This window comes from Bidens hawaiensis, unplaced genomic scaffold (genome assembly GCF_021521415.1).
Source record: "Bidens hawaiensis isolate Kalapana, Puna unplaced genomic scaffold, B.hawaiensis_p1.1 tig00042216_1, whole genome shotgun sequence".
NCBI classification, from domain to species: domain Eukaryota; kingdom Viridiplantae; phylum Streptophyta; class Magnoliopsida; order Asterales; family Asteraceae; genus Bidens; species Bidens hawaiensis.
In genome coordinates, this window is record NW_027497456.1 from 141,511 (window position 1) to 158,530 (window position 17,020).

Genomic DNA, 17,020 nt, shown 5'->3' on the forward strand with positions numbered 1-17,020 from the left:
TTTAGGTAGAAATGCACATGACTATATTTTAGGCCAACGCAGATGATTTTAAAACTGATTTGAATTGAGTTAAAGAAAACCGAAGACGGTTCAGATTTTATACTTATCCAATCAGTTGTCACCAATTTCCCTATCATATTAGAATATATATATTATAAACCCGTTTTAAGAGGGACCACTAAATTACATATTTCCCCACTAAATTAAACTGATAAGAACAGATACTACACTTGATCTTAGCCAAAAGGCCGAGAAAGGTATGCTTATTTCACTCCAGGGCCTTTCTTTTTATGCTAAAACCCCCCTTGTCTGTTATTTCACTTAGCCAATGTGGGATGCAAGCCTTTCTCTCTTTTATGAAATCCCCCTTTGCTTTTAAAATAGGGATTTTTACATATTTTCCCTTCCTAAACCTTTGAAATTACATATTTCCCCAAAATACAAGTTTTTAATGCATAATGTACAATGCTGTTTAAGCATGGTTTAGGGAAATATGTAATTTCAAAGTTTAGGAAGGGGAAATATGTAAATAATAAAATCCCCCTTGTCTGCCCTCTCTCCCTTTATCCCTCTGTAGAAAACACATTCATGGAAACATAATCCTCTCACTAAAACACAAAAAGTACTTTTTATTTCCTTGAAAATCATATACTTTTACTAGCAGTTGAACAAGAAAAGATAAAGAAGAGTCTTTTGTTCTCAACTTCTGAAGAAACACTAATCGACCCCGAGTAGATTATGGATAATCTGGGGGTTAAGTAATGTTTCCCACGAGGGTAGGTCCGGCAAAAAAGGATGTTCTTCAGATGACCTGCAAAACAGACACCGTGAGCTCGTCACTGAGAAGGGGGGGTTCCTCCTTGTGACCACCCTCCGGCATGAGAATCAGACTAGATTGCTCTGAATATGTGTATATTGAGAGAAATAACTAGTGAAAGTAAAATACCAGATGATCCTACCGTTCCACGGTGTTGGAGTATTTATAGCCGAATGTAGGTTTCCAAGCAGGTACAGCCAGCTGTATAATATTCCTGTTCTACCAACTACGGGCTACGCACGTGCCATGCTGGTTGGTGGGTAGGCAGCGGCTGATAGTGACCAGGCCGGCTGTGTACTATTCCTTTTCCACCAACTGCAGGCTATGTGCGTGCCACGACAAGGGTTGGTGAGTAGGCAGCGGCTAATAGTGACAAACAGTACTAGAGCATGCTCCTCGTACTGTTTGTCGGTGAGCTGTCACCCTGTGATTGGTTCATGGGCTGCTTTGGTCAGATCTTGTCTATTTTGTCCATACCTTGGCAGGTATAGTACAAAAGATCTTCCAGAAGCATACGGACTGGCTCATTTGGGCGGGAGTATTTCCGCCTTGCTCATTCCTTCAGGTGACACTGAATTATTGAGTTAGTGCCTTGTGCGTGTAGCCTTGCTATTAGTGCGGGTAGCCTTCCCTGATGGCTTGTATCCGCAGCTGCGGGGACAGGCGGGGTACTTCACCATTGGGAGGCTTTCCCTGCGTGAACAGCTGGCGTACTGCGCGTAAGGTCTTCATCTCTGAGCATGGTGGGTCCTGCGGAACCAGTTGGTCCTTGCGCAGACGTCCCTCTGCAAGGTGAGTCTTGCGGGTCCAACTGGGCTCTGCTGGGACCTACCTCTTCAAGTCCCCCCAGTCCAATGTTCTTCTCATGAATTGTAAATAAGTGAGGTGAACTTTTGGACTTAAGCAAAGGGTTTTGAAAAGGGTTTTTAGTTTTAAGGTTTTCCGTGGGGATTCTTCCCGCGGTTTTCCTAATGTCACGTGCAGAAATTCCCGACTTTTCTGCTTGATCTTTGGGTATGATGCGGGTAGGTTTGTAACCTCCTCGCAAGTCAGGAGCGTTGAGTTCCACTTGTGTAGATTCTCCATGAGGTTCTGGTAGTTTTGAACATAGTGATCAATTATGTTAAAACAACCAATTCCATCTTGGAGCTTCAAACAATCTAGTTCTCGACGTTCCCGCTATGCGGGGATGTTATTCCCGTTTCCGCAAGCATGGCCCAGAAGATCCTTCTTGGTTTCAATTCCCTGCGGAGTGCTAGGTATGTGAAGGGTTTCGCCTTGACACTGTACCCGCACTCGTCTTATAGTTACTTTACTTCCAAGGTATTCCTGGCTTCAATTCCCTGCGGGTGCTAAGTATGTGAAGGGTTTTGCCTTAACACTGTACTCGCACCTGTCTTATAGTTACTTGGTTGCCAAGGTAAGGGGTATAGTCCCGCTTACTTTTGAATCTTTTTGAATCTTTTTGAAATTCGAAGAGTTGGTGAAAGGATAAGAACAGTCCAAACTGTTGAAACGTCGTCCGACGGTTTCTTCTGACAGTGTCAGGACGTGCATGAAGTTATGGCGACGTGACAGTACATGGTCATTCTAGACGCTTTTTCAGGCGCGTGGACACGATTTTTCGGGCGCGTGGGTGCGGATTTTACGGCGCGCGTCCCGTCAACAGCTGTTGCCAGCTTGTTTTTTCCACGTGTCATAGTTTCATTGCACCAGCTCTTTTCTATCTCCTCCGCATTAAATTCATCGCATTCATTGCGGTGAGTATATAAAGGGGGAGAGGGTCCTTTGTAATCCACACTTTCACTTCTATCTTCTCCTTCTAAGCGATTTCCGGCGAATATTCTTTCTGAAATCGTTCTTTACCTCCAAAACATGTCGTCTACTCATGATCCAGAAGCTATCGTCGAGGAGTCTGACTTGTATGTCGAGAACCCGACGTCTACGTCTGATAAGGACGATAAGAGCACTGCTGGCGAATGCCAGTGTGCTCTTCCCATCGAGCTTTACCGGTACATCGTCCGGAAGTTCATGCTCGAGCCGTTCGAGCCTGAGTTTCCGGAGCCACACCAGACGGTGTACGATGCCCCCAAGGGCAAAATAGGGGTATATGCCGCTTTCTTCGTCTATGGGAATCTTAGGTTCCCATTGACGAAGTTTGTATACCGTGTTCTGGATAGACACGGTGTGCACCTGACGGAGGTACACCCAATGGTGATCGCCAAGATCCGCCATTTTGAGTGGGTGTGCCTCATTCTTGGCGTGGATCACGTCGACCGCCTGATGACCTTCTACTCCTGGAGGTGCATCTAAGGCTGGTACACCCTGGTCACCCGGATCAAGGGTTTGAAGATCTGCGCTACCGAGCGCAGTCTTCAATCTTGGAAGCGGGAGTTCTTTTACATCTCTTCCCGTGTCGTCCCTATAGCGATGACATTTAAGAACGGGAGAGCTCTCCCCAGCCTTCACGCCTCCAACTACCAGGAGGCGGAATGGTTCTCCAAGATTTCCCGGATCCAGACTCCGGTTTACCGCTTTCCGGAGTCCGGGATGGTGATGCTCGGTATGAGCAGGGTATGGAAGGATGCTGGGGCGGATGCGCCAAAGATTCCCATCGTACTTGAATACGGTTTGAACTTTATCCCTTACGGTATGCTCTGTCTTCTTTGTTGATTTAAGGTTTTTTCTAACTGTTTTTCTTTTTATTTCAGAAGGAAATGACTTGCAGTCCCTCCTGCATCCGCGGGAAGCTGACGGTCCCGCTCGGTTGGGTACTCGCGCTCTTGACGAGAACGAGTTGCCCATCCTTGCGCAGACTGCGGATCGGTTTGTGGAGGCCTACCCGCCAGGCCACGAAATACTGAGCGCCACGCGGCCAGGTAAAAGACTATTTAACCCTCGCCCTCTGAATGCTGAAACCTCTGCCGGAATTCCTCTAATCTTGTCATCATTTGATGAGGAATCCGCAGATGGTCCTTTTCTTGCGCGGAAGAAGAAGGCTGCAGGCGGGAAGGGCAAGGCGAAGGTAGCCTCCACCGCCGACCAGGTGAACCGGTCTGAGTCAGAGACCGAGAGTGAAGAGGCGGCGGGGAACTCAGGTGGTGTTGAGACCACTGCTCCGGAGGTTGAAACGGCTGTCACCTCCGAGCAGCCCAGGACGACGACGGTAACCGGTACGAAGAGGCCGGCTCCATCGGGTTCTTCCCCGCCTGTTCGCACCTTCAGGCTCAAAAAGACCCGTAAGTGTTCATAACTTTAACTTCATATCTTTCCGCTATTATACTTATATATCTTGTCTTCATGCAGGCGTGGATGCTAAGGCATTCCAAAGTGGAGCGGGAGGGAGCAGCTCTTGACCCATGAAGGTAGGTTTGGTCAACCTACCCGAGGCGATGACCCAGGCGGCTACGCCTGCTTGCAGTACTGGTTCAGTTGCTTATCCCGTTGAGCCAACTGTTCCAGCTGTAACCTTATCCCCGCCGGCTGTCAGTGCCATTTTCACAGAATCCATCACTGAGCCGGCGGTGATTTCTCTTGCGGGTTCTTCCGCAGCCGCAGCCGCAGCCACGGTTGTGAGTTCACCTCCGTTGGTTTCCACCGCGGCAGCCTCCACCATGCCTCCTTCGGCGCCTGCGACTACGGCCAGTCCTTCAGGTACGTTTGGGGTTGGGGCGTCTAGCCAATCCCTGCCTCCTTCCCGTCTCCTTGACCTTTTGGATGGATATCCCTTAGGTTCAGGTGATGGGTTTGGTGGCTATCGGCCAGTTGTCGACCCTACAGGTGCGTAGGGTTATTTTGGCCTATATCCCTTTCATCATTTCTCTCTTAACTGTTTTTTGTTTTATTGCAGTTCGTGATTCCAACGAGGTGTACGCTCCTCGGTGGAAGATCCGCCGGGGAACGACCCTCCGGACTGCTGAAGATTGCGTCGAATGGGCGCGTCACGCCGCCCCAAGCGGTGCGCTGGGGGAGGCCATGGCCAGCTACCAGGAAGGTAGGCTGTCCAACGAGCTCCGAATTCTCCTCGCCCGAATGCAGCCGCGCGTCGAGCTACTTTGTCGTGAAAATGACAAGTTAAAGACGGCGCGTAGCCTTGAAGTGGCTCAGGCGCGGGCTATCCGGGAGGAGAATGCGAAGCTTGCCGCCGTTGCTGCGGAAAAGGAGAAGGCCTTCAAGGCCCTTGAGGTTGACGTTCAGGCTCGTCTCGAGGCCCGTTCCAAGGCCGCCCAAGCTGTTAATGAACAGCTTCGGTTGGCTAAGGAAACTGCACGGAACGCAACCGAGAGGGCCACCAAGGCTGAAGCTGCTGCTGAGCCTCTACGCATCGAGAATGAGGAACTTAAAGCCAAATTAGAGAGGCTCCAGCAGGCTCATGATGCCTTGGCCATGGAAGATGCCAAGAAGCTCCAAGAGATCTTGGACCAGAGGGGGGTGCTTGACTACACTGAGCGTAAGCTAAAGGGCGTCGAAGAGGCTGCAGCCAAAGATGTGTTGCTTGCCAACCTTACGGAGAACGAAGCCGAACGCGCCCGTAATGAAGCTCAAGCTGCCCTCCAGGAGGCTCTGGTTACCAAGGAATGGCTTCTTCGAGAAGCGTTGTCGCAGGTATGCGCAGTTTCACAATTTCTTTACGCTTTTCCTTACACTTTGAAGAGTTTTTGATATACTTCTGTTTTTTAGGTTGTGCATCGGGTGTTCACGAACACATCATATGACGATGCGATGAGCGCAGCCCTCAACGCTTCTCATGAGGATGGGGAAATGGCTGGCTTCCTGCTTCGTCTAGGGTTTGTTGAACAAGGCATTCCGCCTTCCAACTTCCCTCTTTACAATGTGGATACTGAAGCTGCGTATGACCAAGCAGTGAATCAGTATGCCGCCTTCCCGCATCCGGTGGTGGAGAAGGTAAACGAGATTGCTGCTGCTGATGATGGGCTAGCTATCCTCAAAGCTTTTCTTGAACCGCCACACTCTACTGATGGTGCGGGTCCAAGTGGGAGTGATCCTGAAGCTTGATACTTTAGATCCCTTTCCACCATTAGAGTAGATTTTTATGTTTGTAGACTTCTAATCTTGTATGCGGGTATGTACCTAGCAATTCTTGTAATGTTTGAATGTTGATGGAATAAAAATTATTTGTTAATGCCTTGCCTTGTTTATTTCGCGCATATTTTGTTTTAACTTAGCAATTTCTTAGAGTACTTAGATAAGTTAACTTTTCAACGTGGCAGATAATAAGTTAAAGTTTTGCTTCCTCTTTCATGATTGTGCGGATAAGACCGTCACTTTCACTTAGTAGGATGGCTAAACTTTACCTATATCTGACCTGCGTGGAAGTTTTCCTCATCTTTTCCTTTGAAATTTTCTAAGTGTTTTGAATAAGTTAACCTTTCGACGCGCGGTTGCCAATAGGTCAATGTTCAGTTTCCTTTATCATGATTGTGCGGGTAGGACCGTCACTTTCATTTATTGGGATGACCAAACTTCACCTATAGCTGACCTGCGTGAAGGTTTTCCTTAGAAATTTTTACCGTTTTATGTGTTTATGCGGGTTTTGCCGCCTTCCACACGCAACGACTTACTTCTTCCCATATTTATGCGGTGAATACCGGCATATCAGCGTGGGAAGTTCATAAGTATAAAGGTAAGGCTTTCAACACAATGTGAAAGGAGAATCATTTCCATTAGAAGTGGCTCTAGGCCTTTTCTTTACAAGTTTGGAATTGATCTACATGTAACATTTGCGTAATTGAGCTCCGTTCCATGTTCTTGGGATAGGAGTGCCATCGAGCCTTTCGAGCCGGTATGCGCCTTTTCCCAAAACTTCTTTGATAATGTACGGTCCTTTCCAGACCGGTGCCAGTTTTCCTGGGCGCTCTTGGTTTGAAGCCTCGTTGTTACGTAATATGTAGTCTCCTACATTGAAGTTGTAGAGTTTTACCCGCGTGTTGTAGTACTTTTGCATTTGTCGCTTGTAGTTTTCTTCGCGCGCTGCGGCTAAGTTTCTGCGTTCCTCGGTTAGCATAAGGTCTAACCGTCTTTCCGCATCATTGTCTTCTGGCTGAATCAAGACCCTTGGTGAGGGCAAACCAATTTCGACTGGGACCATGGCTTCAGTGCCATAAGTGAGGCTGAACGGGGTTTCTCCCGTACTGGCCTTTTTCAGCGTTCTGTTTGCCCAAAGAACGTGTGGAACTTCGTCTACCCAGCCGGATCTGTGTTCCAGGAGTCTTTTCTTTATGCCTTCGACGATGCTTTTATTTGCTCTTTCCACCTCACCGTTACCTTGCGGGTGTGCCACTGAGGTAAAGGTGTGGGTGATTTGAAGTTCTTCTAGCCACTTTTGTAGCTTCTTGTCAGCAAAGTTGGTGCCGTTATCACTCACCAAAGTCTGTGGAAGTCCAAAACGACAAATAATAAATTCCCAAATAAATTTTTTAATATGTTTTGCGATTGTTTGGGCTAAGGGTTTTGCTTCTATCCACTTGGTGAAGTAGTCGATGGCTACCACTAGGAACTGAACGTTTCCTGCTGCTGTAGGAAATGGGCCTGTCACATCGATGGCCCACTTCTGAAATGGCCATGAAGAGGTGACTGGAACAAGTTCATTCTTCGGGCGATGCATGTTGGGTGCGTAGAGCTGGCAAGACCTACACTTTTTGATGTATGCCAGCGCATCCGTATGCATCCCCGGCCAAAAGTATCCCGCGGTGTTTAGCTTAGCTACAACAGCGCGTGGACCTGCGTGTACTCCACAGATGCCTTCGTGTACTTCCCTTAGGAGGTAGTCAGCATCTTGGTTGTCCACGCATCTTAAGAGTGGGCCAAGAAAGTTACGTCTGTAAAGGATGTCATCGATGAGTTGATAGTTTAATGCTTTACAACGTATTTTTCTTGCCTGTGTTTTTTACTCTGGTAGTATACCCGCTGCAAGGTAATTTATTATTGGTGTCATCCACGTTTCTGTACCAGTTTGGATGGCACAAATTTCCTTGTGCGGGACTGATGGTGCTTCAAGGAGTTCAATGCGGATGTCCTTTCCCAAATGGGTGAAGACTAATGATGCAAACTTGCTTAACGCATCCACAGATTTGTTTTCGCTACGCTTGACGTGTATGACTTTACAATCATTAAAATCGCGCATAAGGGTTTTTGCTTGTGCGAGGTACAGAGCCATTGTGTCGTTCACGGCCGTGTACGTTCCGTTTATCTGGTTGGCTACTAACATGGAATCCACGTGAGCTTCCAAGTTTTTCACTCCCATTTTACGCGCAATTCTCAGCCCTGCCAAGAATGCTTCATACTCGACTTCGTTATTCGTACTTGGAAAATCCAGTCGAATAGCGTAAGTATATTCTTGGCCTGCTGGGTTGGTTAATTTCAACCCTGCGCCTGAACCCTCGTTGCTGGCTGCTCCATCAGTGTAGAGTCGCCAGACATCATTGATGTCCTGTGTTGGGGAGGGTTGAGCCTCCTCCTGGCACTCTTTCTCCCGCGAAGCGGGGACTTCTGCAATAAAGTCGGCCAAGACCTGGCCTTTCATAGCTGGTCTTGGCTTGTACTTTATCGCATATTCCCCCAACTCAATTGCCCATTTGGCTAGACGTCCCGATAATTCGGGTTTGCCTAGAACGTTTGCGAGTTTGAAGTTGGTGAGAATGGTGATTGGGTGACCCTGAAAATATCGTCTTAGTCTGCGTGAAGCTTGTACAAGTGCTAAGACTAATTTTTCCAGGGTGGAGTACCGGGTTTCTACGTCTGTTACGACACGGCTAACATAGTAAATAGGCATCTGGATACCTTTCCGCTCTACTAGCAGGACTGCCCCGGTCGCTCTATCTGTGGCAGAAAGGTATATGATTAATTCCTCCCCCGCTTCTGGTGCTGTGAGCGTTGGGAGTTCGATCAAGCGTGACCGAATTTCCTAAAAAGCTGCTTCCGCTTCTGGTGTCCAGCGGAAGTGCGTTTTCTTTAAACAGTTTCTCAATGTTGACACGAATGGGAACGACCTATCCGCATGGTTTGACAAAAAGCGGTTAAGTGCGACTAGGCGTCCATTCAGTGTCTGAGCTTGCTTGATGGTAGTAGGTGATTCCATTTTGATAATGGCTTCGACCTTTTCAGGGTTCGCTCTGAAGCCATCTTTAGTAACAACGACTCCCAAGAACTTCCCTTCTTCCATCCCAAAGGAACACTTGCTCGGGTTGAGCTTCATGTTTATCTTTCTGAGCATGTTGAAAGTTTCTTCGATGTCTTTCAATATCGCTTCTGGCTCAGGGCTTTTGATGACCAAATCATCCATGTAGACTTCCAAGTTTCTCCCAATTTGGGCATGAAACTCTTTGTCCATCAGGCGTTGGTATGTGGACCCTGCATTCTTAAGTCCGAATGGCATCATTTGATAACAAAATGTGCCATCGGGCGTCCGAAATGCGGTTTTGTCCTGATCATCTACAGCCATGTGGATTTGATGGTACCCCTTATATGCGTCAAGGAAGCATTTAAGGCGAAACGGTGCTAATGAATCCACTTTGAGGTCAATTTCGGGTAACGGGTAACAGTCTTTGGGGCATGCTTTGTTTAAATCTTTGAAATCTATACACATGCGCCATTGTTTGTTAGCCTTCGGTACCATAACGGGATTTGCAACCCATGTTTGATATCTACTAACGCGTACGATGCCCGCGTCAAGGAGTTCCTTGACTTGGGTTCTACACGCGTTAGCCTGTTCCGCCCCCATTACTCTGCGCTTTTGTATGACTGGCGTAAAAGCCTGGTCACACTTGAGCTTATGCTCTGCTTTACTTCGAGGTATACCAGTCATGTCAGCTGGTGTCCACGCGAAGATGTCAGCGTTTCTTTGTAATAAGCGTTTGAGTAAGGCGCATAGGATCAGCGATTGTTGGGCCAATTGTAACAGCCTGGTCAGGGTATCTGCCATTGAGGGCCCATTTTTCTGGTTCGGTAATGGTTGGTTTAACCATCTTTGGTTTGGGTTTAGATGAGACGGATGCGATGCATACCTGGGGGATACCGGTGATCATCGCTACACCCTCAGCAGTTGGCCATCCCATCATGCCGTGGACTGAAGAAACCACGGCGTTGAATCTTGCCATCCCGTCTCTCCCGGAGAGAATGTCGTATGTGTGATGTGGCTTCCTCATTACGACGAAGTCCACGTCTTCTGTGCGGGAGTATTTCCCGTCCGTGAGAATGACGGGGAAAGATAGGATACCCAGGGGGGTGTTTGTGCTGCCGTCGAACCCTTCCATTGAGGCGTAAACCGTTTCCAGGCGTTCTTTGTCTTCGTCGTCTAGCTTGTCGAAGAACTGCCTGTACATAACCGTTGACGAGGCGCCGTTGTCAGCAAGAGTGCGGGAAGTTATGTAATGCCCCAGCTGGCTTTTGATGACGATGGGGCCTTCCTTGCTGGGTCCTCCTAGCACTCGCGGGAAGCGCACCTCAGCTTCCTTCCATTCGCATGGTTCTGTCGTTAGTCTTTTTCTTCCTCTGATGTTGCCATGAACCATGTGGATGCTGATGTCAACGGGCTTTCGTCCATTGCCTTTATACCGGTTATCATTCCTTCCTCCATTCTTGATTGATGCCACAAGGTGTGCAAGTCTTCCATCTTTGACGAATGTTTCAACAATATCCTTCAAAGATGTACACTCCTCTGTACTGTGACCCTTTGTCCCGTGGAAGTCACAGAATTTGCTCTGATCCGCATTAGGTCATTGTCGGATCATTGGAGCTTTTGGCCATGGGAGTTTTTCGGTGGCAAATATCTCCGTGACGCTTTTGGTGAGTGGCGTCCACCGGTGTTTTAGGCTTGAAGGGTGCGTGTTATCCCTTCCGCCAACAAGAGGGCGAGAGCTGGATGAGGTGTCAAAGTTTACCCTTGACTGCCAAATACCTAGCTTCCTCTTCTTGTTCTGCCGGGCGATCCGAACATTGTTTTCTCTGGTCCTCTGCGTGTAGAGATGTGTACTCTGGGGAAGATCCCTACTCAGTTGCTTCTCCGTCTAGGCAAAGCGCTTGGCCTCCGTCATGATGGCATCCCATGTGGATGGCATTCCGTCCTTACCCGTCAACGTGCGGATAAGCTCTGGGTATTCGGCGCCCTGGATGAAAGCGGCGAGAACAAGATCTTCGCTTATGGTGCCCAGACTCAGCTTTTTGGAGTTGAAGCGAGTAATGAAGTCTAGTAAAGATTCATCTTCCTCTCTCACGCAGTTGAGGATCGTCCACTGCTCTTCAGTATATTTCCTCTGTTGACTGAAGTGTTGGCTGAACTTGTGTTGAAAGTCCGCCCAATCGTAGATGTGGTGGACCGGTAAACGATCAAACCACGCCCTGGCCGCTCCAACCAGCGTCATCTGGAACATATAACACCACGTGGGTTCCGTCCAGTTACTGACGGTTGCCCCCGCTATGAATCTGTTCAAGTGATCGTCTGGGTCGGATAGACCATCATAAGTGCCGATGTTGGACATCTGTTTGGCACTTCTCGGGGCGATTGCTTCCGCAATATCCCTTGCAAACTTGGATGTTCCCGCATTTGCAGCAGTTGGTCTAAAGGTTTTGGAGAAGTCGCGTGGGTTCCCCCCCGCGTTCCTTGGTTTGAAGGTTTCTCCGAAATTCCTTCTTGGTTGGAAGTCCGTTTCCTTACGCTTCCCTTTCGCCCTATGGCGAGGGTTCGCATCAGTGTCGGATTCCTCCCGATCATCGTCCGAGTACTCGCACTCACTGTTCATGTTGAGATGTTGTCGAGTGCTCCCGAATTCGTCAGCCTGTTGGAGTGAACGCAAGCGTTCATCCAACTCAGCTTGGAATTCCTTCTGACGTGCTTCGGCCCACGCCTTAACTTGATCGAGTGTTTGGTGAGGGAGCCTCGTCTGTCTCCAACTGGGCATCAGTGAACCCCAGTGAAATATTGTTTACTGCACTTGCCCCGGCTTGGGTAACCGGGGTAGTGTTCGTAAAATTTGTGTAACCGCCGGTGTTCCCCCCAGTAGCTGGGGTTGTGGTTACCGGGGTTTCTTGGTCACTTACTGGCCTTGGGACCGGAGTAACGTTAACCATTTTTTCAGAAGTTTTGAAAAAACTGAATTAGTTCTAGCTTTTATGCACGGATGGCGCCAATGAAGAAGCACTAATCGACCCCGAGTAGATTATGGATAATCTGGGGGTTAAGTAATGTTTCCCACGAGGGTAGGTCGGCAAAGAAGGATGTTCTTCAGATGACCTGCAAAACAGACACCGTGAGCTCGTCACTGAGAAGGGGGGGGGTTCCTCCTTGTGACCACCCTCCGGCGTGAGAATCAGACTAGATTGCTCTGAATATGTGTATATTGAGAGAAATAGCTAGTGAAGGTAAAATACCAGATGATCCTACCGTTCCACGGTGTTGGAGTATTTATAGCCGAAGGTAGGTTTCCAAGCAGGTACAGCCAGCTGTATAATATTCCTGTTCTACCAACTACGGGCTACGCACGTGCCATGCTGGTTGGTGGGTAGGCAGCGGCTGATAGTGACCAGGCCGGCTGTGTACTATTCCTTTTCCACCAACTGCAGGCTATGTGCGTGCCACGACAAGGGTTGGTGAGTAGGCAGCGGCTAATAGTGACAAACAGTACTAGAGCATGCTCCTCGTACTGTTTGTCGGTGAGCTGTCACCCTGTGATTGGTTCATGGGCTGCTTTGGTCAGATCTTGTCTATTTTGTCCATACCTTGGCAGGTATAGTACAAAAGATCTTCCAGAAGCATACGGACTGGCTCATTTGGGCGGGAGTATTTCCGCCTTGCTCATTCCTTCAGGTGACACTGAATTATTGAGTTAGTGCCTTGTGCGTGTAGCCTTGCTATTAGTGCGGGTAGCCTTCCCTGATGGCTTGTATCCGCAGCTGCGGGGACAGGCGGGGTACTTCACCATTGGGAGGCTTTCCCTGCGTGAACAGCTGGCGTACTGCGCGTAAGGTCTTCATCTCTGAGCATGGTGGGTCCTGCGGAACCAGTTGGTCCTTGCGCAGACGTCCCTCTGCAAGGTGAGTCTTGCGGGTCCAACTGGGCTCTGCTGGGACCTACCTCTTCAACTTCCATGTTTGATGTCGTCTACCTTAGTGGTTTGTAACCGATCTGCGGTGTTTGTTATATCACAGAATATCACATACAGTTAAACCGACTGTTCTTTCAGAATAATGCAAGAAAAAAAATTGTAACTTAATAGTGGTTTCAAGAATCTGGGAGTGTTTGGTGGCGGCAATTTTCATGAGTTAATGAATTTCTGAAATGGGCTGAATCTCTTTGTTTCTTGTGTCTCATTCATGCTACAATGTTTCTCGGCTACTTGCACCTTACATTTTTGTCACTGTTTAGATATCTAGAACACAATAGAATTCATGTATAAATATGTGAATAGAGTCCCTGATCAATATCATATCTGTGTTACCTTAATTTTTAAAATTGAACATTTGCAGTCCAACTGTAGCAAGAAGAGGGGCCCCTCCGCCTATAATGCAAGCTGTCATGACTCCAGGTGGACCGTTAGATCTTTCTACTGTGTTATTCAGGAACCATATTATTTTTGTTGGCCAGCCAATCAACTCGCAGGTAGCTTAGCGAGTTACATCACAGCTTGTTACATTGGCCACAATATAGATGTTGGTATGTGTATTTCTTTTCGTGTAATGATGACTGGGAATTTGTATCCCTTAAATTCATCAATAAGCAATTGAGGTCTAAAATGAAATTCTAATTAGCATGCACTCATTTATTGATTTCTTTAACAAATGGACTTGTTGGTTTTTTATTTTATATTCTATTTTAATTATTATGAAGAAATCGACATGATGTATGCGACATTTACTGGCCAACCACCGGAGAAAGTGCATCAATACACAGAAAGGGATCATTTCCTATCGGTTTCTGAGGCACCATTCAGTTGCATTTATAGATCTTGTTCCGGAAACACATTTAACTTTATTTTCTTTGGTTCCATAAACTTATATTTCAAATTTTGAAACTTCCAACTGAAAACTATATTAAAGTTTGTGGATATTTGTGTTAACTATGATTTTTGCGTTATTACAGAAGTAATCTACTTTAACTATTAGAATGCTTTAGAATGTTTTATGCATTTGAATAACTTAGGTTGACTTTAATTGTTTGACCCGTGTGATCTGTTTCTATTTTAGCAAAGTGTTTTAGTTTGACTCGTTTTACCCTTTAAAGATAGCATATAGCTGTAACTAACATGGTTGTATTTGAAGTCATATTTGTGTAATCGGATTGATGATGAGAATTTATGCGATAGTTGTATTTGCCATATTGAAAATGATTTGCTTTGGAATGTTTCCTCAGCTGCTTAGATGATGTGATTGATAGGTTTCAAAAGATGAAAACCCGTAGAGAGCAATTGTAGGGATATTGTATTTCTAGTCTATTATGTGTTTTCCATGACGATTGTAGGGAGAAACTGTAGGGATATTGCCATACTTTTGTTATGTTTACGTAATTTGAATTTGCTTTTTTATGCTGTGACCGACCTGATTTGAGCCGGCGACCTGAACCGAAATTTTTTTTATTTTGATAGCTATAAATTTTAGAGCCTAAGAAAATTCCAACCCCCAAGAAAAAAATTTCTGGGTCCGCCTCTTCTTATTCGTTCACATTATCTTCACCATGATTGGATGTACTGATTGCAAAGAAGCACCAGCAAGATATTTGAAATTTGATATAAGGACAATTCTTCACCAGCAAGATATTTGAAATTTGATATAAGGACAATTCTTCACCATGATTGGATGTACCGATTGCAAAGAAGCACCAGCAAGATATTTGAAATTTGATATAAGGACAATTCTTAAGATTGAAATTTGAAACAAAAACTAATCTTGTCTAAAGCTTACATACGCTTTTAATATGCACCAGGAAGACTTTTGACATGAACTTAAATAAATTCAGACAACCTGCACATCTGCTAAGAACCTGACAGCTAACTATTCTAAGCAGCATTACGCCTTTCATGATTCAGATTGTTTAGAAACATGACACTATAATCAAAAAGTTGGACTATATTGGAGGGGGGTGCCAGGCCGTGGTGGTAGTGTAAGACCAAGGCGACACATAAAAACCCAAGCAGCAAGCTAATTTGACGGGTCTTCCCCCATAAAAAATAAGATTAATATCAAATGAGCCAATGGCTTACATATCAGATATTAAACTGATAAGAACAGATACTACACTTGATCTTAGCCAAAAGGCCGAGAAAGGTATTCTTCTTTCAGTCCAGGACTTTTGTTTTTATAATGAACTTCCCCTTGTATATTTGGTTCACTCAGCCGATGTGGGATGCAAAAAAGCCTTCTTTCCATATAATAAAAAACTTCTAACCAACAAAACTCACAATTTGATCCACCCGTCTCAATTTCTTTTTATTAATCTATGCACTTATTTATTGATTTCTTTTAACAAATGGACTTGTTGGAGTATTTTTATTTTATTTTAATAATTATGCAGAAATTGACATGATGTATGTGGCATTTACTGGCCAGCCACCGGAGAAAGAGCAACCATACACTAAAAGGGTTCATTGCCTATCTGTTTCCGAGGTACAAACTTGCATCAAAAGGGATCGTTTTCTTTATTTTTAATATTATGCAGAAAATCAGCGTGGTGTATTTGGCATTTGACCATTCATTCATAAACAGGTAAAAAAATGCCACATTGCTATTCCAAAGTTGGATGGAACAGTCTAATGTTTGGTTTTCTCAAGTTGATATAACTATTATTAAGCTCTTCATGAAGATATAAAGTAAGCAACAATAACCAAAACACTGAGGCGTTATATCCCCCCCCCCTAACTTTTGCAGGCATTAGAACTTTGGCTCATTGTTGCCTGCTGGAATACTCGAAACTGAATACTAGACTTGACTAGGTCCACCATTATGCATGCAACAATTATAGATGATTTGGCAATCACCACTTAGATGACGTGGCGTGCGACCTGCCTGTGTACCAATGTTGCAAGCTAGTTTTAATCAAATAGTTATCCACATAAATGATCATTCCATTTATTGGATCTTCGCTCTCATTTTAGATTATGATGTTAGGTGTGTTCTTTGATATAGTATTTTCCGATTGTTATTGTACTATGATTATACAAAGGACAGCTATGGACCCAAGTAGAGATTTTACGCTAGGCTCTTATTCACTCTCATCTCGATGTCAGGTTTGGGATTTAGGACTGTTTAGGAATGGCCCAGGACCTGGACCATGGGTTGGAACCATGTTTAGGACTATCAGGCACAAATCAAGTTTGGTCTTTTTTTTTGCTGTCATTGATCACGTGTAATTGGAACTTGTGATAAGCAGGTCATATCCTATGACAGTTCAAGACCAAGATTGGGTGGGCAATGTGAAAAATATACCTTTTAACTCGACGACCTTTCATATGATTGCAATGTAAAGCGAAAACCAGTCCATTACAATACTATACAATGTTAATATGCATATAGGAAAATTCTTAACATGAACTTAAAATCAGACAAGTTGTGACTGACACACGCCCCAAGAGCTTCCGTACTTCGTGCTAACCCTTAGGAAGCTACCCATCACGAGAGTCAATGCCCCTAGACTGTGTCCGGAATTTGTAATCTACATCTGCAGCAACAAGACCTACGCAGTTACAAGACAGTATAAGAAAAGGCTATAATTCAGAATGTTCTGTTACATTCTAAAAGCTACAAGAAATGGTTTAGGTAAGATTCTACCGTACTAGCAGATTACACCAGAAGCATTAACTAAATATTGAAGGGCGCCAAGCCCTGGTTGGTAGTGTAAGACCAAGGCGACACATGAAAACCCAAGCAGCAAGCTACTTTGACAGGCCTTCCCCAATAAAAATAAGATTAATATCGAGTGAGCCGATGGCTCACATATCAGATATTAAACTGACAAGAACAGATACTACACTTGATCTTAGCCAAAAGGCCGAGAAAGGTATGATTAACTCAGCCTAGGGCCTCTGCTTTTACACTAAACTTGCCCCTTGTCTGTTACTTCATTCAGCCGATATGGGATGGAAAAACCAAGGGTTTCTTACTTCAATAAAGCTAACAAGTTTAGCTTCCTTGTTTCTTCTAACCATCATTCAAGGCAAATTCTTGTTGATCAGTATGAACTACACCTTAATCCAAATC

At 45.6% G+C, this 17,020-nt stretch overlaps 2 non-coding genes and 1 pseudogene across 2 annotated transcripts; all 3 read right to left on the bottom strand.

The window, feature by feature from the left end:
- Positions 1-110: 110 nt before the first annotated feature.
- On the bottom strand, positions 111-261 carry LOC143593424 (U2 spliceosomal RNA; annotated as a pseudogene).
- Positions 262-14,899: 14,638 nt separating this feature from the next.
- On the bottom strand, positions 14,900-15,095 carry LOC143593421 (U2 spliceosomal RNA). The gene has a single exon (XR_013146098.1). It is a non-coding gene; the product is annotated as a U2 spliceosomal RNA (small nuclear RNA).
- Positions 15,096-16,628: 1,533 nt separating this feature from the next.
- LOC143593422 (U2 spliceosomal RNA) lies at positions 16,629-16,824 on the bottom strand. The gene has a single exon (XR_013146099.1). It is a non-coding gene; the product is annotated as a U2 spliceosomal RNA (small nuclear RNA).
- Positions 16,825-17,020: the final 196 nt, after the last annotated feature.